Source organism: Carcharodon carcharias, chromosome 12, assembly GCF_017639515.1.
Source record: "Carcharodon carcharias isolate sCarCar2 chromosome 12, sCarCar2.pri, whole genome shotgun sequence".
In the NCBI taxonomy this organism is placed as follows: Eukaryota; Metazoa; Chordata; class Chondrichthyes; order Lamniformes; family Lamnidae; genus Carcharodon; species Carcharodon carcharias.
This window is the reverse complement of record NC_054478.1, coordinates 108,240,046-108,265,605: the sequence shown is the minus strand read 5'-3', so window position 1 is coordinate 108,265,605 and position 25,560 is coordinate 108,240,046. Positions and strand designations below refer to the sequence as shown.

The following is a 25,560-nucleotide window of genomic DNA, read 5'->3' as shown; positions in this document are numbered from 1 at the left end:
CACTTTGAATACATAACAAAATCTTGTCCAAATACTCCAAAGACTAATTATTACAACACCAGGCAAGGAACCAGAGTCCAAAAATGGAAAAATCCACACAGTGCCTCCTATGAGTTCACATCCTGGCTTAGGTAAATAGTGGCAACAGAATTTTGTGTGCTGTAATTCCTGCTAGTCTCAGCAAGATAATGACTTTCAGTGAGGAAAGACAGATACACCATTGAATAATGACAACTTTGCATGCAGCTTCTCCAGGTCACAACCTCCCAAGTCCTGGATTGCATGTTAGATGATGTATGTGAGGCACACAATGTATCAATTGTGTGAACTTCCAGCATTTACCTGCTCTGCATTTACTTTATTGAACCAGGCTTTTTTTTCAAGCCATTGTAATACCAAAGTCAGATTTTCTTAATTGCCTCTTCATTTAATTTACTCCTTTATTGCATGAAGAAAAGACAGCTCATCAATCACACAGTAATGAAGCTCAACCATCAATACTGTTCAGGCTTCTTACTGCTACAACCAGGAGGGTGGCACTAACTCAACAGCCACTGCCTGCTCGAATATTGCAGCACACCAGAACTGGTGAAAATTGGAGAAAATCAGGAGGAGACTTCTCTAGAAAGTGGTTAGAACATGGAACTTGCTATCATTTGGAGTATTTGAGGAAAATAACACAGATGTATTTAAGGGAAAGCTAGATAAGTACACAGGGAAGAAAATAACACAAGCATAGCCTTATAGGGTTCGATGAGAAGGGCTGGGAGGAGTTGGGCTGAATGGCCTGTTTTTGTGATGTAAGTACTATGTAATTCAATGTAATTAAATATTCTTATCTTTATAAAACTAGTATACTGATTGTACTTGTGCAAATCAATTGCAAAGATAAGAACCAAATTATCCCTGTCACAGAGCCAGCACAACTGCGTCAAAACATGTTCAATGAACAAGGATGCCTGATCAAACCTGTAATGTTATCTTGTTAAATTAAGTTGAATTTGCTTGCATGCAATGGCCTTGGACAGGGAAAACATCTACTACATGAATAGGATATCCAGCCAGGCTGCTGGGAGAATTTGAAGGTCCGAAACCACTTAAAAGTAAGTGGCCATGTATGGAGTTCAAAATTCTTTAAGTCCTTAGAAAGTATCTGAATAGTCAGCTTTTCCAAGTGATACAGCAGAAAGAAGTGGCAGGTTAAACGAAATGCAAATTCAAAATAGAGGCACAAAAACACTACAGCCTCTGACCCCCTGTTTGCAGTTTGCAAAATGGAAGTGCTGCTGTATAAGATGGGAGCAGAGGGAGGACTGCCCTATTTGGGGTTTAAGAGCATTTTAGTCAGCAGATAGCAGAGCAGACTGCCTTGCAGCCAACATCAGTGCTCACTGCAAGATCCAGGAGTAAGTGTGAAAGATGGTGACATACTTTAGGAAGCTTGGCGAACTAAAACTACCCAAGAGTAACACAAATCTCGTAGGTGCTCAACAAAGTGTTGCCATCCTTTTCTACATTTACTGTTTATTCAAATACATAACTCCGCAGATCTTTTATTGCAGCTCATGCACATCCATGTTAGGGCCTAGAAAATAAAGCTTTGGCACATTCATATCTCTAAAGAGCTTCACACATAAAACCCCTGTACATAAGCTGACAGCTTGATGCATGGTCACTTACTGATGACCAGAAAGGTTTGTAGGTTGGACAAATGCCTGCCATTGTATACATCCTTCTCCCAAAAATGCTTCTCAGCTTGCATGACAGGATGGTAAATAATAGAGACAGTCAAGAACTCTAGGGTGTTTAGGATCATTAAAGGATTTGATGAGGTAGATAGAAACTATTTCTTCTATTGGAGGAGTCCAGAATGAGACCCATAACTTTAAACTTAGAGCTAGGCCTGGGTGTGGAAGCGCAATGGATCACACAACTGATAGTGGAAATCCAGAACTAACCCCGCCCGCCCTCCCTGCCCACCCTCAAAAAGCTGTGGAGGTTAGATCTGTTAAAAATTTCAAAATTGGGATTGGTAGGTTTTTCTTAGTCCCCATTATTCAGGGTTAAAAAAACCAAGACGTGTATTGGGGTTAAGATACAGGTCAGCTAAAATCTGCCAGAATAGTCGAAAAGGGCTGAATGGCCTGCTCCAGTTTCTGTGTTCCTATAACAAAAAAAGGACTCAAGCACCTGATTCCTCTGAGGACAACCACTCTGGACATTTTGATCCCCAGTTTGGTGATTTGCAAAATGGAGGTGCTTCTCTATGAAAAGGGTGTAAGGAGGACTTCCCTGTTTGCCATTTAAAAGCACCCTCCCCAACTGATAGTTAATGCAGTATGCCTGGCAGGAGCTGGGAACCCGCCACAGTGCCTAACTCATGGGGGCAATTGAGGAAGGTGAAGTTGTACAACAAAAACAGAAAATGCTGGAAAAGCTCAGCGGGTCCAAAAGCATCTGTGGAGACAGAAACAGAGTTGGTGTTTCGAGTCTGTGTGACCCTTCTTCAGGTGAAGTTGTAGGCACCCCAAAGCTCAGCCTATATCACCTTACTCTTGTGCCTTGTTTTCCCTCACAGTCATTGCCACACCAGAATAACTGCACAACTGTCACACAGTTTACTGCAGCACAAGCTCTGTTTGAAGCCAGTGTTCCAACATTGCACCTTTTCTGTCATTGCCAGACCACACTGGGAGCATTGTAAGCTGCCCAGATCAAAGCAGCTCAGCATGTCTCTCACAAACATTTACAGGCACCAGCAAACCTGGAGAATAAGTTAATAAGCTTGAGCAGTAGGCACCAGGTGAGTCACTGAAAAGCAAAGGCAGAGTCTATCAAGCTGTTTGCTGGGTGACCATGGGGCTGCCATCGATGACTGTCTCAGATACAGCAATGCAGTAACATTGGACATTTGAAAAAGAAAGGAAGGAAGACCTGCATTCATGCTGCAGCTTTCGTGATCTCAAGATGCCCAAAAACGCTTTACAGCCAATGAAGTACTTTTGAAGTATAGTCACTGTTGTAACACAGGAAATGCAGCAATCAAATTTTGCACATAGCAAACTCCCATTGATAGCTATATGATGATGAGAAGATAATCTGTTTATGAACGATGTTGAATGAGGGATAAATATTGGCTAGGAGACTGGAGATAACTCCTCTGGTGTTCTTCAAAATAGTGCCATGGGATCTTTTATGTTTACCTGAGGGGGCAGATGGGACCTTGGTTTAATGTCTCATCCAAAATATGATATCTCCAATAGTACAGCACTCTCTCAGTACTGCACTGGAATATCAGGCTAGGTTTTGTGCTCAAGAACCCCCAAACTTGTTACTCAGAGATCAGAGCGCTAACAATTGAGATATAATTGAAATATTGAAAGTACTAGCCAAGGCAACCAATGAACTAATGCATGTGGGGCCAGCTTGTTGAGACAAGATTGGTAGTCTTGAATTAACGGGACAGCTTGGGGACAATTTTAACTTCTGGGCACCAGAATAGTTTTATTTTTACTCACTTGTGGATTGTGAACACCACTGGCAAGGTCAGCATTTATTGTCCAGCCCTAATTGCCCTTTAACAATTGATGGTGAGCTGTCTTCTTGAACCACTGCAGTCCATGTGGGGTAGGTACACCCACAATGCTGTTAGGGAGGGAGTTCCAGGATTTTGACTCAGCAATAGTGTAGGGTCAGTGATATATTTCTGAAACAGGGTGGTGTGTAGCTTGGAGGGGTACTTCCAGGTGGTGGTGTTCCCATGTGCCTGCTGTCCTTATCCTTCTAGGTGGTTGAGGTTACATGTTTGCAAGATGCTGTTGAAGGATCCTTGATAGAGTTGCTGCAGTACATGCTGTTTATGGTACACACTGCTTTTATTGTGTGTAGATGGTGGAGAAAGTGGATATTAAAGGTGGTGGATAGGGTAAGAATCAAGTGGGTTGTCCCAGATGGTGTTAAGCTTCTTGATTGTTGTTGGAGCTGCACTCATCCAGGCAAGTGGAGAGTATTCCATCACATTCCTGACTTGTGCCTTCTAGATTATGGACAAACTTTATGGAGTTAGGAGATAAGTTACTCTCCACAGAATTCTCTGCCTCTGACCTGGTCTTGCAGCTGCAGTATTTACATGCTGGTGCATTAAGCTTCTGGTCAATGGTGACCTCTAGAATGTTAATGTTAGGGGATTCAACATTGGGGGATTCAGCAATGGTAGTGCTGTTGAATGTGAAGGGAAGTGATTAGATTATTTCCTGTTGGAGATGGTCATTGCCTGGCACTTGTGTGGCGCAAATGTTACTTGCCATTACCAACCCAAGCCTGAATATTGTCCAGGTCTTGCTGAATGCAGACATGGACTGCTTCATTATCTGAGGAGTTGTAAATGGTACTGGACACAGTGCAACCATCAGAAAAGATCCCCATTTTGACATTATGTTAGATGCTAGTTGGTTACCTGTTCTGTCTGTATAGAGGTTCCAGCACTTTTGAACCTCTGACATTATTTAACTATGTTGGGCAAGCTACATGGCACAAAATGGTTGTCCCCATGAAGCCCACTGGATTGTGGCCTCAGGATTGTGTTGGAGTAGGGCAGGAAGAGGAAGATAAGGGGAGGAGGAGGTTGCAGTCATGGAGTGTGGGAGGTGGGGAGGTGTGGTTCAGTCCTGGGGCAGCAGCGACCCAGAGGAGCAGTTCTGCTTCTCTGAGGTCCATAAAAATAATTTGACGTTGACATATAAGTGGGCCTCTTTGGTACTATTATTCGTGGAAGCGGTTGGAATGTGCACAGTGCAAACTCTGACTACCTCTGGCCGTAAACACCAATCATGGTCTATATATATCACAGAACCCCATTTCCACATTGAAAAGGGCCTATCAATTGAAGCAGGTGGACACTTTGAACACCTGGCAGTAGGCCTTCAAAACAGAGGTGCCTCAATTGCCAGTGTTAATAGGCTGGTACATCTACCACCCTCAGGCAGGACCCCTTTTATTACATTTTGGTTTAAAGTTTGTAAGTTTCCTTTAAACTTTGTTCTTGGTTTTACAGCTGACCTGAATTAGGGGCTGTGCCTGATTTATCCCAATTTTGTTAATTTGGTTTTATTGGTTTTAACTCGAAAGAGTTACCACCCTCAGGCAGAATTTTCAGCCTGGTGGGCGGGCCCAACCGAATCTCCGGTGGGCAGGGAGTCGATCCCCGCCAGAGAAGTGTCCCCGCCGCCATTTTACATGGGCGGGCCAATTAAGGTCGGCCCAGTGTGACGTCTGGCGGGAAGTGCTATGCGCATCCTGTTCCGGGGCGGGGGGGGGGGTGGTGGGGGGTGGGGTGGTGGGATTCCTGAGGGTGCTGCCTCAGGAAGATCGCTTACACTTTTAAAAATATTAAAAATAGAAAAAAAGATTCCCTGAGATGTGACATTATAACTTTATTAAAAGTTTTGCAACCCTGCATGAAACCTTATCCCACCTCCTGCTCTGCCCACCAACCTTCAGGTCACTGTCACTGACCTCATCTCCTCTGGGGATCTCCCTCCCACAGCTTCCAATCTCATAGTCGCCCAACCTCGGACGGCCCGCTTCTATCTCCTACCCAAAATCCACAAACAGAACTGCCCCGGTAGACCGATCGTCTCAGCTTGCTCCTGCCCCACAGAACTCATTTCTCGTTATCTTGACTCCCTTCTCTGTCCCCTTGTCCAGTCCCTTCCCACCTACATCCGTGATTCCTCTGACACCTTACGTCACATCAACAATTTTCAGTTCCCTGGCCCCAATCGCTTACTCTTCACCATGGATGTCCAATCCCTCTACACCTCCATCCCCCACCAGGATGGTCTGAGGGCCCTTAGCTTCTTCCTCGAACAGAGGCCCGAACAATCCCCATCCACCACTACTCTCCTCCATCTGGCTGAACTTGTTCTCACACTGAACAATTTCTCCTTCAACTCCTCTCACTTCCTCCAAATAAAAGGTGTGGCTATGGGTACCCGCATGGGCCCCAGCTATGCCTGTCTCTTTATGGGGTATGTGGAACATTCCTTGTTGCAGTCCTACTCCGGCCCCCTTCCACAACTCTTTCTCCGGTACATCGATGATTACTTCGGTGCCGCTTCATGCTCTCGTCAGGACTTGGAAAAATTTATTAATTTTGCTTCCAATCTCCACCCCTCCATCATTTTCACGTGGTCCATCTCTGACACTTCCCTTCCCTTCCTTGATCTCTCTGTCTCAATCTCTGGTGATAGACTGTCCACCAATATCCATTACAAACTCACCGACTCCCACAGCTATCTCGACTACAGCTCCTCACACCCTGCTTCCTGTAAGGACTCCATCCCATTCTCTCAATTCCTTCGCCTCCGTCGCATCTGTTCCGATGATGCTACCTTCAAAAACAGTTCCTCTGACATGTCCTCCTTCTTCCTTAACCGAGGTTTTCCACCCACGGTCGTTGACAGGGCCCTCAACCGTGTCCGGCCCATCTCCCGCGCATCCGCCCTCATGCCTTCTCCTCCCTCCCAGAAACATGATAGGGTCCCCCCTGTCCTCACTTATCACCCCACCAGCCTCCGCATTCAAAGGATCATCCTCCGCCATTTCCGCCAACTCCAGCATGATGCCACCACCAAACACATCTTCCCTTCACTCCCCTTATCGGCATTCCGTAGGGATCGCTCCCTCCGGGACACCCTGGTCCACTCCTCCATCACCCCCTACTCCTCAACCCCCTCCTATGGCACCACCCCATGCCCACGCAAAAAATGCAACACCTGCCCCTTCACTTCCTCTCTCCTCACCGTCCAAGGACCCAAACACTCCTTTCAAGTGAAGCAGCATTTCACTTGCATTTCCCCCAACTTAGTCTACTGCATCCGTTGTTCCCAATGTGGTCTCCTCTACATTGGAGAGACCAAACGTAAACTGGGCGACCGCTTTGCAGAACACCTGCGGTCTGTCCGCAAGAATGACCCAAACCTCCCTGTCGCTTGCCATTTCAACGCTCCACCCTGCTCTCTTGCCCACCTGTCTGTCCTTGGCTTGCTGCATTGTTCCAGTGAAGCCCAACGCAAACTGGAGGAACAACACCTCATCTTCCGACTAGGGACTTTACAGCCTTCTGGACTGAATATTGAATTCAACAACTTTAGGTCGTAAGCTCCCTCCCCCATCCCCACCCCCTTTCTTTTTCCCCCTTCCCTTTTTTTTTCCAATAAATTATAAAGATTTTCCTTTTCCCACCTATTTCCATTATATATATAAAAAAAAACCCACTAGAGCTATACCTTGAGTGCCCTACCATCCATTCTTAATTAGCACATTCGTTTAGATAATATCACCAACTTTAATTTTAACACCTATGTGTTCTATTGTACTATTGTCGTTGACATCTTTTGATGATCTGCTTCTATCACTGCTTGTTTGTCCCTACAACCACACACCCCCACCCCCACCACCTCTTTGTCTCTCTATCTCTCTGCCCCCCACACACACACCTTAAACCAGCTTATATTTCAACTCTTTCTTGGACTCGAACGCAAGTTCTGTCGAAGGGTCATGAGGACTCGAAACGTCAACTCTTTTCTTCTCCGCCGATGCTGCCAGACCTGCTGAGTTTTTCCAGGTAATTCTGTTTTTGTTTGGGCAGGTCCTTTAATTGTTTAAATGATCCTGTCAATGGCCTCAATTGGCCATTGAGAGGTCGGTGGGCCCACAGCTGATTTTGCTGCTGGCCCAAATTCCTGAAAATTTAAATGGACCGGGATGATGTCGGGGGTTCTGCCCGATGTCACCCCGTGTCATTTTACGCATCAGCGAGTGGGCCCTGCCCCCTGCTCACCGACGACAAAATTCTGCCCCTTATTTTTAATCACATTTTGGTTTAACGTTCTAAGTTTCCTTTAAATTGTGTCTTTATTTTTGCAGTTTCCCTTTAAGGGGCTGCCCTTTACTTTGTCCCTAATTTTGTTAATTTAGTTTATTTGGTGGACTCAAAAGAGTTACCGCCCTCATTTTGCAGCAATTGCTGCTACTTTAATGCTAAGCTAAGGCAATAAAAATGAAGAGCCTTTCCAGTCATAGGCATTGCTGTATTTGCCACACAGATAGGCTGCAGATGGAAAATATCTTCAAATTGTTCCTTTTAAACTAGAGGCAGTTTCGTTCAGCTATTAGCAGCTTAATGTACTGAAACCTGCAGATAGGATTAGTGACATTAAGAGTGGTTATAAATCAGCTACCCCTTAATTTCCCTAGGTTTGTTTTCTTGTCACCTTGGATCATACAGGATAGAAGGAGACCATTTGGCCCATTGAGCAGAATATTCGATTTGATGGGCTGGCATGGTCAGTGGGCCCAGGAGCAGCCAGGAAACACGCCATTGCCTGAGACCGGCCCCCGGCCTTGATTTCACACTGGTGGGCCAATTAAGGCCCACCCAGCATGAAACGCAGCTCCTCATTGGCTGGGGTGGGCCGAGAAGGGGTGGGGGCCTGTCTGTCACCGGGTCCAATGGTGATCCAGAGGCCGGTTTAATAATGGCCCAGGCAGCCCCTGCAAGGCTGCCCCGGAAGAACACCTGTTCAGTGTTGGCAAAGTGATGGCGGGAGGGCGGGTCGTGTGGGCACTCGGCCTCCCCCTGATTTTCAGATGAGTCCCTCATGGTCCTCCTGGAGGGGGTGTCTGCCAGGAGGTACACCCTCGTCCCCAGAAATGGGGGGAGGAGACCACCACACCTCACAAAGAGGGCATGGGGGGAGGTGGCAACCCTGGTTAACAGCCATGACGTGGTGCAGCGTACATGGGTGCAGTGCCAGAGGAGGTTCAATGATCTGCTGCGCTCAGGAAGGGTGAGTACCATGTTGGCATGGATCAGTGTGCAGAAGTGTGAAGGTGTGGCTGTTCCCCCCCACCACCCCCTCCCCGTGGACCTCAAGGGGTGTTAGGGTCTGAGTGCCAACTGTTAATGACGCTGGAACTGGCCAAGGAGATGAGCCCTGGCTGCTTGGACTGTGTGCTCGAGGGCCACGACTTGGATATACCCTGTGAGGTGTTCCTCAGCTGGGGTTGGCCAGGCTGCAATGGCGCTCCAGGTGGAGAATGGACTAATCAATGCTCCTTTGTCCTTTCAGGAGAAGACAAGCTATAACCAATCAGAGAGGTCATGTACAAGCAGAGGGCCCGCCCAACCTGCTGCTGCTGACCAGGTTCAAGTGGGATGCCCTTGAGCTGGAGAGCCGGCACACTACACAAGCAACTGAGCGTGGAGAGGCGGGGGTGCCAGACGAAGGTAAGAGCATAGTGCACAGAGATGAGAGTTTCGGATTGTGCAACCAAGAGTGTAGTCTCTTCATTGATGTAAGTCTCAACCTAGAGTCCCCAGTGATCACTGAAAGACGCTGGCACCATGATGCAGATCTCCATTGTCTCACCAGGGTGCCTGGCATGCACAGTGACAGTGTGATAACTTAAACTAATGACATGTCCTTGTTCTCCCTTTTAGATTCCCCAGCACACACTCGCTCTAAGGACCCTGAAGGGCCACCGGGCTTCATTTGCACCTGCGTCATTCCCACTCTGTGAAGAAGGCACCAGTGCAGACACCAGCATCACGGGGGGTGTTAGAACAGCAGCTAGAATGTCGGTGCACAGCGGTGAGGGCACTAAACACTCACTTGAGTTGCAGGTGGAGGCAGAGAGTGCCCAGGGCGCCGGCAGTCAGGGGACTGCTGGGACCCAGGACGATGCTCCATCGAAGGCTGTTGATGAACCTCTGGAGTCATCCATTAGGTGGCAGATGCTGGATGTCCAGCAGGATGTGCAGGGGGATCTGGCAGAGATCCATGAGGGTATGCGTGCCATGGTCTCTGTTGTGGCGGAGTCCATGTGGAACATCAGCACTATGTTGACCCTCATGGTCGAGCGCACTGTCTCCTTCATGGAGAGGCAGCTCCAGGGACAGAATCAGGGGTTCCTGGGTTGCATTCGGACATGCAAGCCCTCACACAGGCACTGACCTTAGGTGGTCAGTGTGAGTGTGGGAGATGGATGACGCACCTCGTATCCAGCTCGGTGCCCATCCTGTAAATGCTTTGCTTACAATTTACTCTCCAATAACTTTGCAAACATTAATGGAGCTTTTTTCCAGGATGTTGGAAAACAAATTAACCCAAAATTATTCTATGTTATTAATTTAAAAAATGAAAGACTTAAATTAATATAGCACTTTTCACGACCACCAGCTTTACCTTTTGAAATATGGTCACTGTTGTAATGTAGGAAATTTGCACAGAGCAAGCTCCCACAAACAGCAATTTGATAATGACCATATAATCTGTTTCTGTGATGTTGATTGAGGGAATATATTGTCCAACACATGGAATATAATTCTCCTGATCTTCTTCAGAATAGTGCCATGGGAACTTTTACACCACCCAAACCAGCAGACGGAGCCTCATTTTAATGTCTCATCTGAAAGACTGTATCTCCAACAGTGCAGCACTCCCTCAGCACTGCACTGGTGTGTCAGCCTTGACATTTGTGTTCAAGACCAAAGCGGGACTTGAGCACAGAACCTTGTAAATCAGAGTAATAGTACCAACAATTGACAGCAAAAATGTAATCAATGTTGAAAATACTTGTAATAAAAAACAATCCAGTGCTAAAAGGTACAGTGAACATTTAAACCAAAAACATATGTCAAAGATCCTTTGTGGCCACTTAAACATGAATAAGCACAATTCCAGAGTGATGGCAGGGCCCTCTGACACGTATTCATTCTTACATCTTTTAGAATGCATTCAGAGTTTGAGCTGCAGCTGGTGTCACTGTGGCACCTTTGCGAGGTGACAGCATCATAGCACCTTTATAGATGTGGTCTCCCCCCAGCTTAAGGTTATGCAAGCAGAGAGGGAATGGCTGACTGCCAGGCAGTCAAGGAGGACCAAGCAGGCATTGTATGTGTCCTCTGAGTGCATCTCATTCTCTAACCAGTATTCAGTTCTGAAGACAGATGAGGGTGATGGTTCCTTTGGGGAGTGCAGCCAGAGCCACGTATGAGCTGTGGCAGCTCCGCTGTACGGGGAATGAACCCCCGTGGATCATCCGTCCATGTTGGTGGGAAAGCATGTTGACATGTTTCACAACAGTGCACAGGCGATGTGCACTTGGCGGCCTTCACTCTGGGGCAACTGGAGGTGAGTGAACAGTATCGTTCTACCAGAGCTCACCAGGGTCGCCTTTTGCTTTGCAGGCTTCAGGGGCACCAGGGGGGGCCGGGGTAAAGTGCCACCCTGCCAAGGAGGCGACTGTGGTCAGGGAGGGTGTCCAGGGGCAACTGCTGGCCAGCTTTGGAGACGACAGATGTCAGGGGTGGGGAGGGAGTGGTGGGGAGGGGTGGTAAGGGGGGATGGTGGCAGTGGGGGTGGGAAACAACTGCTGTCCTGGCGTTGGACACCGGGCACAGGAAATCGAGGTGGGGGACTGGGTGGGCGAAGGAAACGGCCACACAGTATACACCTGTATACAGTGGCCATTGCTCTACAACTGATACAGATCAGGCACAGCCATGATGATATGATTGGGGTTGGGTTCCTAGACTGCCCACCCACGCAAGCAACGCAGAGGCACCAAAGGGCCACAAAGCACTCCAGACCTTACCGCATCCCCCCGCAGCCTCTCCACATGCACCAACCTCCACCCCCCGCCCCCCCCACCCGCAAGCACAGACTGCGAGGCCACCACCACTTTACTGGACCGCGGAGCAGTTGGACTGCACACGTTGTACGATCTCCTCGCCAACACTGGCCATGTAACAGTCACTGCTGGAGGTGCTCACAGCCCCTTGCAATCTCAGCATCCTAGTTTGGACCAGTGTCCCCCATGTCATAGGCTGACAGGACAGTCATGCAGCACACTCATCTCTGGCCATCCGAGGGGTGACCAGCACTCTCCGGGAAGCATTAAGGGACGGTCACACAGGCCAGGAATGGTGCTAAGTACAGCCATGATAACCACGTCACTCTCTCTCTTTCATGCTGCAGGAGGACCACGTCAGGAGCATGGATCCTGGTGACCTTGCTGTATCCCTGATGGCCAACAGAAAGCAGAGAAGTTGAAGGAGAGAGTGACTGAGGCTCCTGGCTGCACAAAGGCAGGAGTAGCAACCTCATGAAGAAGGAGTGGCAAGGGCTCCTGCACACGCTGCCCAGGTGCGATAGCGAGCTGTGGCTATTTGGCACCTAGTGACACCCAGAGTCTAGAGACACCGCCTGCCATTCCTGAAGGTGACTGAGAACCAGTGTCGCCGACGACTGCGTGTGTCTAGGGACCTGGTGGCTCACATCTGCCCCTTACTGCAGGACTTGGTGCCAAGGGGGCATGGAGGGCATCCACTGCCAGTGGCTGTGAAAGTGATCCCGGTGCTCAATTTCTATGCCAGTGGCTCCTTCCAGGGCTCCACAGGTGACCCCTGTGGGATACCACAAGCTGCCACCCACAAATGCATCCATGAGGTCACGGATGCCATCTTCTCCATGGCACAACACTTTGTGCATTTCGCCCGGGACCAGGACAGCCAGGAAGCAAGAACAATTGGGTTTGCCCTGATCTCTGGATTCCCACAGGTGCCGGGTGCGATTGACTGCACCCATGTGGTGCTTAGGTCTCCATCGCTACACTCAGTGGACTACATCAACCACAAGGGATTATGCGCACTGATGTGCAACTTGTGTGTGACCACCAAAAACACATCCAGCAGGTGTGCGCACAGTTCCCAGGAGACATGCATAATGCCTACATCCCTGGAAACTTCCAGGGTCCACAGAGGCTGTAGGGATGACTCCTCAGGGACAAGGGCTACCCGCAGAGGACATGGCTGATGACACTCGTACGGCGGCCTCAGGCTGCAGCAGAGTGAAGGTATAATGAGGCTCATGCAGCAGCTCGCAACTTGGTGGAGCAACCATTAGGATACTGAAAATGAGGTTCTGGTGCCTGGACTAGTCTGTTGGAGCCCTGCAGTATAGTCCACAGAGGGTGTCACGCATTGTTGTTGTCTGCTGCGCCCTTTACAACCTGGCACTGCAACCGGGAGACGAGCTGGCTGAGGAGGAGATGGAAGAGCTTTATATCTCCTTTGATGAGGAGGACACTGATGGGGATAAGGCTAAGGAGGTCCTTGGAGGCGACAGTGACAGGGATGAGGTCCTCGCACTGGCTAGATGAGGCAGGCACGCTTGGGAGGCCCTCATAGCTGCTAGATTTGTGGAGGATGATGTCAACACGCAGTAAGGTGACCCCATAGATCCTCATGTCTGTAAATGTTTGACTCCAGTAGGGCTTATGGCAGCGCCAATACACTTTGTAAGAATGCTCCTGTCATGGAGACACAGTGGAGGTCCTAATAGTCGCTCAGTTGCAGGAGGATGATGATGACATGCTGTGAGGACTCGCCATAAATCTTCACATAGCCTCTGAGAATGTCTGACTCCCGTCTGGCTGAGGGCAGCTCATTTGCACTCTGCGATCAGGGTCATACCATAGAGACGCAGCCATGAAACTTTAAAATCATCTGATCCTTTGTCCACCTTCAATGCCTGATCCCTTCAGGAGCACAGTGTCCCTGGTCACAGATGCTGAAGCGATGGGGGCCAAGGCCTCCTTATATGTGCTGAGAGCACACAGAGAGAATGATGGAACTCTGTGATGCCTGCCCACGACATTCTGGCAGCAATGACAAGTGCCATCGAGGTGCAGGTATCAGTAATGTGTCCAGGGAGTGTGAAGCCCGACCATCACTTTGATCTAAAGGCTGCACAAAGAATGGGGAACAGATCCTAGACTGAGACACGTGCCTTTATCTTGTGCAGAAACGTTCCACATCTGAGTGACATGAACACTGCTCATCAGAACAAGGAGCCATAGGCAAGGAGACATTCTTGGGAGTTTATTGGCAATAGTGAACATTATGTACAAGTAATTAGCACTCATTTCCAGGCTGTCCAACTAATTATCCTTAACCTTCCTAACTCTGCCGCTATGTCTTGGTGCTCCCTGGACATCCACAACAGAGGTGGAGGCAGGCTGCTGACTGCAACGCCCTGTCTGTGATGACTTTGGCAGGCACCCTCTGGAGGGCCGAGACCTGGAGGCCCCGGCCTTATTTTGGGGTCATGCTGTGAGGCAGTGGCATCCTCCTCGGAGCTGTGGAGCTGGAGCTGCTGAGGACACAGGAAGAGGAGAGTCAGATGGGCCAGACACTCTCAGAGTCACCTGGATGATGGGCCCAGAGTGTGCACATATGGATTCTTCCCCCTATGGGTGCCTGAGAGTCCCAGGCTGACTCCTTGAGAGGCAGGGGTAACTGGAGTGAGATTGAGCTGCCCGACATCCCTTTTGCATACATATCATTGGAGGCCAACTATGGCGTCAGCGATGGAGTTCAGCCTGCACAGCAGTGCAGGAGTGACGTCCTGAACCAAGGTCTCCCTGGCAACCGCCGTCCTACCAGTGTTGAACTTGGTGCGTTGGCATGCCAGCACTATCACCTCAGTGTGAAGGTGGACGGACTCCTCCATCATGCCTTGCAATTTGAGGAGTGCTTCCTGGTGTTCCTGAGCTTGCCTTTGCAGCTCCAGCAACTGTGACATGACCGAGTCCAGAGGCTCATCATCTGACTCGGACTCAGCAACATTCTGGCCTCCAGCTGTCCTCTGAGTGCTGGACACCTGGGAAATCCCTGCCGCTGCCTGCTGTGGATCAAACAGTGTGATGTGCTCACCAGATTGTGATCCCAGGGCTACTCTAAAGCTAGGTCTCACTGAGGTGTTTGTCTGCGCTGGTGGAGGGTGTGGGTGATGCTGTGATGGGACTTCAGGGAGGGTGCCTTCAGGTTCCTTTTCAGAGGTTTCTTCGGGGTTTGATTGGAGGCCCTGGGTCGTGGACTCTGTCGACTGTTTCCCAGATGTGCCTGTGAAAGCAAAGGGAGATAATTAGTGCATGGCAGTGGCCTGTGAAACAGGACACATCACTCACAGCATGGTTGTCTGATGGATGTTGCACCGCTGGACCCTCATTGGGTAGAGCAGCGCCAACCTCAACATCAGTACAGGAACGGTCCAGATCCTCGCCGGCCAGCTGGATGGCTCTGTTTCTAAATTCTGTGAGGACCTTGATTTCAGGCATTCAGCCATTGGTCTGCAACCTCTCTCTCTTGTTGTGTGCCAGCATGTCCTGCATGAATGGAGATGGAGAGATTGTAAGCAAGATGCCTGCCAGGCCAGATGATATGTATGCCTGGCCTGTGTGGGTGGTGAGTGGTCCCATGGATGGGATGAGGACAATGGAGATGTGTGTGAGAGAATGAATGGTGATGTCCCTTGAACTGACAGTGAGTGAGGGCCCTGTGGATGTGTGATGGGTTTGTGAATGGGTGAGTTGAGAGTGATGAGAAGAGTGACTTATCCTGGCAGAATGTAGAAGATCATTCATCCTTTTGCAGCACTGCTGTTGGCACTGACCACCACTGCTACTGCCTCCCAAGCTGGATTGGTCATGTTGCTGCCCATCCTGTGGCCAGAGCGGGGATACAGGGCATTGCAGTGGTCCTCGAAGGCATCCAGCAGTTGTTTGAGGGACCCGTCATTGAAGCGAGGGGCTGCAGCCTTTTTACCTTTGCTGGCCATGTCTTCCAAGCAGCAGAGGTGAGCTGGAAACGATGAGCGCTGTGCTTGCGGCTGGACGGTAACCATGGCACCTAGCGTGATGCAACAGCAGGGTGATGGCCAGCGGGCGAATGAGAGCCCGCCTGCCATGGAAATGGCATGTTTCCCTGGAGTGCATAAATAATGAGGTGGGCTTCGGACGAAACGGTGTGAAAACCCGCCATTGCAGCTGACGGGAGAACATTGTTTTACCCACCTGCTACCGCACTTAATGCAAATCTGGGAGAATCCCACCCAATATTCGAGAGAACGCCAATGTGCACAGAGAATTGAGAGAGGCAGATAGCATTACAGTTGGAAATAGTAAGGCATTAGCTGGGGTCAGAGTTAAGAGGGAATGTAATAAAGCCTAAATTAGGGTTGCTATGCTTATATGTGAATACGCGGGGTGTGGTAAATGAGTTTGGTGAACTGCAGGCGCACATGAAAATATGATATTGTGATGATAACTGAGAGACCTGACTCAAAGATGGGTAGGATTGAATTCTAAATACTTTTCATGGAGGAGACAGGAACGCTGACCCAGTCGACCCATCTCCTTTAAAAAGGTCCTGCCTGCCACATTTTCCTGTCAGGGAGGCAGAGCGGGATGGAGGCCCAGGGTAGCAACTGAGGGTAGTGGATGACCAGGCCAGTAGGCTGAAATGCCTGCCTCCATTTACTGGGACATCGGCCCAGTTTTAATGATGAATGTTAGGCTCTTAATCCTCACTCAACTCACCTCATCCACTCCACATGCCCCCTGTTACTCCTCATATTCCCCATACCCCCATACCACCATTGTCCCCTCCAGGCACCGCCCCCCCCACCCCCCATCACTAACCAACCATGTATCATCCACAGCCACTCCCCCAGTATTCATTATGGATAGACCTCAGGATCCATGTCTTTGAAGTGGAGATGAGAGAAAATTAAACTTCTAAATAGTGCTCTCAGTCAAACACACCTCTTACTGAAAAAAGCCTCTCTTTCATAAAACTCATTCAAAACATTTAAGTCCCTCAAGATGAGATCCATCCAAGGATATTGAGGGAAGTAAAAGTGGAAATTGCGGAGGGACTGGTCATAATTTTCCAATCCTCCTTAGATATAAGTATGCTGGCAGAAGACTTGAGAATTGCAAATGTTACACCCTTGTTCAAAAAAGCGTATATGGGTAAGGCCAGCAATTACAGGCCAGTTAGTTTAACCTCAGTGGTGGGGAAGCTTCTACAAATAATAATTCTGGACAAAATTAACAGCCACTTGAGAATGTGCACATCAGTTAAGAAAAGCCAGCATGGATTTCTTAAGGGCAAATCATGTTCAATTAAATTGCCTGAGATTTTTGATGAGCTAACAGAGAGGGTGGATGAGGATAATGTGGTTGATGTGGTTGGCATGGACTTCCAAAAGGCATTTGATAAAGTGACATGGACAGGCTTGTGAGCAAAATTAGAGCTCATGGAATAAAAGGGACAGTAGCAGCATGGATCTGAAAGTGTCTGAGTGACAGGAAACAGGGAGTAGTGATCAATAGTTGTTTTTTTGAATAGAAGAAGGTTTATAGTGGACTTCCCCAGGGACTGGTTTTAGGGCCCCTTGTTTTCTTGATATTTATTAATGACCTAGAATTGGCACAATTTCAAAATTTGTGGATGACACAAAACTTGGAAGTATTGTGAACTTTGAGAATAGTGATAAACATCAAGAAGACATAGGCAGGCTGGTGGAATGGGCAGACAAGTAAGAGATGAAATTTAATGAAGAGAAGTGTGAAGTGATTCATTTTGTTATGAAGAATGAGGAGAGACAATATAAATTAAAGGGTACAAATCTAAAATTGATGCAGGAACAGAGACCTGGGGCTATATGTATATAAATCATTGAAGGTGGCAGGGCAGATTGAAAGTGCGGTTAATAAAGTATATGGGATCCTAGACTTTATATATAGGAGAATGAGAGTACAAAAGCGAGGAAGTTATGATAAATCTGTCTAAAACACTGATCTGGCCTCAACTAGAGTATTGCGTCCAGTTCTGGGCGCCACATTTTAGGAAAGATGTGAAGGTGTTAGAGAGGGTGCAGAAGAGATTTGTGAAAATGGTTCAAGGGATGAGCAACTTCAATTATGTGGATAGGTTGGAGAAGTTGGGTCTGATCTCCTTGGAGAAGAGAAGGTTGAGGGGAGATTTGATAGAGGTATTAAAAATCATGAGGGGTCTAGACAGGGTAGATAGGGAAAAGCTTTTCCCATTGGTGGAAGGATCAAGAACCAGAGGACACTAATTTACGGTAATTGCCAAAAGAAGCAACGAAAACATGAGGAAAACCTTTTTTTACACAGCAAATGTACTGCCTGAGAGTCTGTTGGAGACAGATTCAATTGTGGCTTTTAAAAGAGAATTGGATAATTATCTGAAGAAAATTGCAGAGCTACAGGGAACAGGTGGGGGAATGGGACTAGGTGAGTTGCTCTTACAGAGAACCAACACAGACATGATGGACCAAATGGCCTCCTTCTGTGCTGTAGCCATTCTATGATGATACGACTCCAGGGCTTTAGTGAAGCTATGCCACTGACACAAAGGGATGCAATCTCTTTGTGACCACTCCTAGTGCAAAAAAAATACAATTTAGGTTTCCAAAATAACAAGGATCAAATAAAAGATAAAAGTAGAAACTGGCAAATATTTTGAAATGGATTGGGATGCAAGGTGGTTACAATGCTTTCAAAGTCAAGGAAACAGTGGAGTTCAGTTTGGGAGGATTTGGTAATTTCCTCCACAGTGCTGCTAAATAGTAGAATCGGCTGCTATCTGGTAATGAATGGCGATTCTGCTGGCTGTTTTGAAAGAAGACTCAGATCTCTTTTCAGGAGGCTGCACAGGGTATAAATTAACCGTGTTGGATAAACTGAATTGCTAAAAGCTAGAAATTACGATGAGTGGGGGCTACATGTAACACCAGATGAGAACGCATTGGATGGTCAAACACTTTGGGCTGGGTTTTCAGGCTCCTGTATGGGCGGCAGCTAAAAATAGCCCTGTCAGCCAGACTGCCAGTTCCCCTGCTCCATTTTGCCTATAGAACATTTTTGCAGAGGCAGGATGCAGCCTGGCAGGGCTTAGCCACCCTCATGTGGTCAGGCTCATTAAGAGCCTAATCAAAGTTAATTGAAGGAGGCCATTTGGAATTTTCCACTTGTTCTCCTGGTTTTTGCACCTGCAGTGGCCAGTTTTGGTGCCTGGAGGAGGGCACTTGATGGTAGGGTGGGTGGTCAGCACTCCAAGTAGGTCTGGAGACCCTCTCTGCCTGCTTAGGTGCAGGAGCACCCACAGACTGTCATGTAGACAGGCTTCCCCCCTTCTCACTACCCCCACTGCAGCAGCCAGGCTGCCAATCTGTTTTTTAATTAAAGAATTTTTAAAAGTTGCAGATAGGGTGCCTCCATTTTGAATTACACACCCTCTTACTTACCTTCCATTACAGCCTGCTGCTCCTTTCAAGCGAAGGCCTCTAACTGGCCCTCCAGCTTTGAGAGCCTGCCCCACCATCCTCAATTGGACAGATGAACTGCCTCCATGCTACTTAAAGGGGTGCCCTGTGAAAACCCTAATGAATGACTGTTTCCTCCTGAGGGCAGGTTCGGCACCTGGAAAGTCTCAACCTCTATTTCCTGCTCCACAAAGGGCAAGTCCAGCCCCTTAGAGTTTTTTACTCATTAGCTTTTTTAATTTGACTCTATAATATCATTACTATTTTTGTCTTCCCTTTCTTTCACTGCACTCATTAAAGAAACGTGTTTTTCTCACGAACCTCTGCCAACGGTGCTATATTATCAGCTGCTAGAATGTGTGGAAAAGTGACTCCATCTTTTCTCCTTCCCTGTTGGAAAGCACCAAGCTTCTCTCCTAATATTTGGTGCTTACCATGTAGGAACTAAGAGGCATGGAACTACAACTTAGCACAAATTCAGCTGTGGCTCAGTGGTAGCACTCTGCATGATAATTTTGTGGATTCAAGTTCTATTTCAGGACCTGTCTCTCCTTTCAGATGTCCATATAATATCCCATGTTTCAAACAAAAGTTTTCTCTGGTGTCATCAACTGGCACTTAAAAAGCAGATTATCTGGTCAGTATCACATTGCAGTTTGTGGGATCTTGCTTTGCATGTGTTGCGTGCTGTGCTTTATACATAACAACAGTGGCTACAGTTCAAATGTATTTCTGGCTGCTATAAGTGGCTGCAAAGCATTTTGGGGTGTCCTGATGTTGTGATGAGCGCTATATAAATGCAAGTCTTTCTTTGTGCAACACAGCAAAATGACACACAGACGCAATGCTCTAGTGTAACACCTCTCAGTCCGTGGATCCTTGTGTTCCAATGGCTATGCACATGTGGCTTATTCCTAATCACATCCTGACCACATTAGTGGTTACCATCTTGACTCCATCAGCATGATTAGATTGCAAACAATATAATGTTTCCCAGTGTCAGACCCGGAGCCAAGAGAAACAAAAATCACATTGCTTTATCACTGGTGGTTAAAATTGTCTGACACAGTCTTTGAAGCAGAATTAGAAAAGCTGCAATACTGGCTCATGAAGTTGCATATTAATGTTATAAATGTAATCCACGTTTAAGATGTTAAAAGCCAAACTAAAAATCAATGTCATCTGAATCTATAAAGTCAGTGTGTAAATTAAGGGCACACAATATAATGGAACATCTGGAAGTAACCCAGCAGTCCTAACCTTTATGCAGCATCTGAAATCATTTTGAAGTTATTAACATAAATTGTCACTGTCTCTGCTCTGCCTTCATCTTCCCCTGACTGACATGGCTTTTTGTTAGGTTGTATAGTGATATTTCGTAACATAAACCAGCAATTGATTAATTTTACATAATCTTTTACCTCATGAAACATGCTATAACACTGAAAAAGAGCTTTTCTCTAAATATAGTTTCAGCAACATTAAGCAAGACATTTCAAACTGATAATAAATATGATATTTTTTAAAAATCACAAATGAGACTTGAATTTTGTTAAATCGAATATGAGGATCAGGACAACTCATAGTTGTTCACATTCTACCTTTGCACCTTGAGAACTGCAAGAATAGGCTTTCTCAGTCTGGACTATGAATGTCAGCTGTGTAAATGGAACAAAATCACCAAATAGTGCAAAAGGAGGGTCTGGAAAACATATAATGAAAAGACACAAAGCAAGCACTTTTTTTAAAGAATAAAACACAGGTAACACGGCAGACGTCAATTCTTGTGCAAATAAAAAGTCTGGATTTAATTAAATGATTGACTAATGGTTAAAAGTCTTTAGCCCAATTACTGTTGGCTCTCCATCACTTTCATACATATAATATAGTGAAAAGATTGTATTACTGTGCCCTAATTTTGCACAGTGCAGTGTTTAAAACAAATGGCAACCTAGCACAATGACTGGATTTAGCTCTCTACCTGCACCAGCAGCAAAGAGATTCATCAGAATTCACTGACCGTTTATGCCAAATCATGCAGGAGCTGGAAAAGAGCAAGCTGTCTGCAGTCTGCACCGTTCTCCCTGCTACTGCTAACCCTGCATAAACCCCTGCTTAAAGCAACCTCTGCTTCCAGACTTCCAGCCAGGTCCACAAAGCAAGCCGAGACGTTTGGGTTTACTCTGTCATCCCTGCAGGAAATTATTCCTCCTCAGGAAGGGACAACAGCCTTAAGTTAAAGAATGCACACAGAAATCAGATACATGGAAGAAGGAAAATGCTTCAGCAAACAAGAGACGCTCAGGGAAAGCTTTGTTTCTAAAGCATACAGATTTAAATCAATTCCTGTCCGTATTTGAACTCGCTGGAAATTCAGAGTAGGTTAGTTCAAAGTACATTTGAAAATGAACAAGACTGTGTGAGCCTATGGTAACAGTTGTGCTTACTTTACCTCAGGGCAAGGCCTTTTGGTAATCCTGTGGCAGTAGATAAAATCACCTGGATTGGCTGGTGGTGCCACAGCCTAAAATATCCAACGCTGTAGTGAATGAAGTCCTCAATTCAACCGGTAAAATAGTTGAGACAGGCACAGGCTCTGCCCTCTTGGAAGAATTTCCCTCCGTTTATCAGTGTGTGCAAACAGAGTACACAGCTGCCAAATGCAGCCCTTCCCTAGGCTCTGCCAATATTCTCCTTCCTGTCTCGCTCAATCTTTCCATTCACTGCAGCACAAAAAGGGAAATAAAAAAAAACACAGCAACTGAAGTGTAAGGAGCAGTATTATATTTTTTGTTTAAATAGGTTTATCATTTTCGGTGGCCTGCTCTCTCCTAATTTGCATTGTAAAATTATAGAGCATTGTGTGTTTTACAAAGAATTCTAAACTAGGGCATTTTGCTCAACAATTGGGAGGAAAATGTATTTTTTGTCACATTTGTGAATTGAGGGAGCAAAATCTCTCTGGATTTGATCTTGCCAGCTATAGCACCCGCAGGTGCACTCTAACACTAACCCCATCGGATCATGTGAGGTAATCTAATTCACACGAGGGAGAAACATCTCTTGCCTGCCTCATGCACCCAGAAACTTTGACCTGCACTCATCCTGAGGGTGGGGATATCCACCAGACCCACCACCGCCATTGCCCCCTCCCCCACCCACGCCATCAACACCATCATTATCTTATCCCCTTGTAAAGTGGCCAATCTGCCAAAAGCTTTTATCTTTTAATTTTCTTCTCTTGGACTCTGTGTTGCTGTCCCAGCATCTCAACAACGGGGCTCACACCTCTGCAGGCTGGATAGTTTTCAATGATACCACAGGTCCCAAATAAGCCTAAAGAGTGGCTCCAGCATAAGATGTGTTTATGACTGTCTCTGCTTCCTGAGCCATTATTGCCTTTTATGTAACAAACAGCAGATCTGCCATTTAGAAGGTAAAGAGGAATCTCCAAGGTGCAATGAGGACCCAAAGCCACCGATTCTTCCTGGGAGGTTCCAGCAATCGCTAACCAGAGCTATGGTGGGAAAGTATAGTGGGACCTCTATGGAACTTAATGACCAGTAGGTTCTGGTGTCTATTTTGAGCAGTCCACTACAGCAATTATTTCACTGTTTCCTGTTATGACCGGGTTAAGAGGAGTGAGCCAGCTCCCCTTCTATTCAGCCCTTTGGTTGATCGCAACGAAGGTTCTTAAATTTCTTTATCCCGCGAATGCCTTTTCCAATCCAAATGTATTCATTTGTTAATAAGGAGCCAATCAAACCAGGTTTTCTTGAGTCAAAGAAAGAATAAGTTTATTAGCTACTAAACAGAAGAAAAAATAATAAAGATGCATACACACAGGTATCAGAAATAAGAAAGTTAGAGTTCAATAAAAAATTTTAAAAATATATAGAATTAAGTTCTTTGCTTGTCTTTGAGGTGTGGATTGTTGAACGTTGTGGCCATTTGCGGTTAATTGGTTTCCCATGGAATTCTGGAGTTGACATGGTTCAGGTCTGTACTTTGTTGAAGGCACTTTTTAAGCTCCAGAGACAGAGGGACAGAGAGATCTTTTCTGCTCTCTTCCAACAATATTTTTAGATGACTGTGATGTTTCTTTTCCCTCCTTTTTCTGATTTTGCATTCCCAGGAAACATGCTGTTTCGATGGTGATCGGCCTCCAATTCGACCCCCCCGCACCCTGCCATCACCTTGCCAGTTCCTCACGCCTGGCGCCATATGTAAAGTGTAGCCACGCACACATCTCTCAGTGCTTCCAGCCCAGGGCTGCTGCACAGGAGACATGGTCCCAAAAGGCAAGAAAGCTGCTGCCCCCTGGTTTAATGACACATCCCTCAAGTGCCTTTTGGATGTTGTGGAGGCACGCAGTGATGCCTTCTATCTTGGGAGGTTCCTGGCTGCAGGAGGGGCAGCAACATCACTAATCCAGCATGGGTGGCAGTGGTGGTCAGTGCCAATGCCCTACAAAAGAGGACAGCTACACAGTGCCAAAAAAGGATGAATGATCTCCTCCGTCCCGCCAGGGAAAGTCACTCTTCTCATTATTCTCAACTCACACACTGACCAATCACACATCCACAGGGGTCTCACTCACTTCCAGCTTAAGGGACATCAGCATTCACTCTCTCACATACACCTTCATTGTCCTCACTTTGCCCATGGGACCATTCACTACTCACATAGGCCAGGCATACTTATCTGGCCTAGTAAGCATCCTGCTTACACTCTCTCCATCTCTATTCATGCAGGACAAGAGGGAGAGGTCACAGACTGGTGGAGGAATGCCCAAAATCAAGGCCCTCACCGACTTTGAAAATATAGCCATCCAGCTGGCAGGTGAAGATCTGGACCATTCCTGTGCTGATGGTGAGGTCAGCGGTGCTCTACCAAATGAGGATCCAGCAGTGCAACATCCATCAGACAACCATGCTGAGAGTGATGTGTCCCGTTCTGCAGTCCCCTGCCATGCACTAATTATCTCTCCCTGCTATTGCAGGCACATTTGGGAAACAGCTGACGGAGTCCACAATCCAGGGCCTCCAAAGAAGCACCAAAGAAACCCTTGAAGAGGAATCTGAAGGCACCTTCATTGAAGTCCTGTCACAGCACTCACCGACACCACCCTCCACCAGCCCAGAGACACAAACTTTGGTGGGGCCTATCTTTAGAGTCACCTCAGGATCACAATCTGGTGAGCACATCGCATTGTCTAATCCACTGCAGGCAGCGGCAGGGACTTCCCAGGTGTACCACACTCAGAGGACTGCTGGAGACCAGAAACGTGCTGAGTCCGAGTCAGATGAGGAGCCTCTGGACTCGGTCATGTCACAGTTGTTGCAGCTGCATAGGCAAGCTCGGGAACATTAGGAAGGGATGTCCTCTGCTCAGATTGCAAGGCATGATGGAGGAGTCCGTCCACCTTCAGCCTGAGGTGATACCGTTGACATGCCGATGCACTGAGGACAACACTGGTAGGATGGCAGCCACCTTGGAGACTTTGGTCCAGGGCACCATTCTTGCACTGCTATGTGGGCTGAATTCCATCGCTGGCACTATGGTTGGCCTCCAACAGTGTGTACATGAGAGGGATGCCAGGCAGCTCGATCTCACTCCAGCTTACCCATCTCCTCAAGGAGTCAGCCTGGGGCCCTCGGGTACCCATAGGGAGGAGGATCAGCAGGTGTACAGACTGGGGCCATCCACCCAGGTGACTTCAGGAGTGTCCAACCCTGAATCTCCTCTTCCTGTGACCCCAGCAGCTCCAGCTCCGCAGGCTGAGGAGGGAGCCACTGCCACACAGCAGGACCCCAATAGCAGGCCGGGGCCCTCCAGGTCTCAGCCCACCAGAGAACACCTGTCTAGGTCATCACAGACAGACTGTCGCAGTCAGCAGGCTGCCTCCACCTCCGCTGTGGATGTCCAGGGAGCACCAAGACATAGTGGCAAGGTCAGGAAGGTTAAGTAAAAGTATTTGCACAGTCCGGGCATGGGTGTTAATCACTTGTACATAATGTTCACTATTGTAAATAAACTCCCAAGAATATCTCCCTGCCTATGACTCCTTGTTCTGCTGAGCAGTCTTCGGGTCACTCAGATGTGAAACCTTGGTTCCTGCAAAAGATAAAGGCAGGTGTCTCAGTCCAGGGCCTCTTCCCTGTGCAGTGTGTAACCTTCAGGCCAAACTGATGGTCCTGCTTCACAATATCTGGACACATTATTGATGCCTGCACCTCGATGGTATTTGTCATTGTTGCCAGAATGTCGTGGGCAGGAGTCACAGAGTTCCATCATTCTGTCTGTGTGCTCTCAGCACCTTTGAGGTGGGGCTGGCCCCCCCATCTCTTCAGCATCT

General features: G+C 47.4%; 1 protein-coding gene across 2 annotated transcripts in view; it reads right to left on the bottom strand.

Moving 5' to 3' along the window:
- Positions 1-21,798, bottom strand: part of LOC121285011 (SPATS2-like protein) — a 229,792-nt gene extending 207,994 nt beyond the window's left edge. The window contains exon 1 of one of the 2 annotated variants that reach the window (XM_041201083.1): positions 21,655-21,798. The gene's annotated coding sequence lies outside the window, so the exon portion shown is untranslated. Of the gene's footprint in view, positions 1-21,222; positions 21,291-21,654 lie in introns of those variants that run through there. The other variant, XM_041201084.1, reaches the window with a different exon arrangement.
- Positions 21,799-25,560: the final 3,762 nt, after the last annotated feature.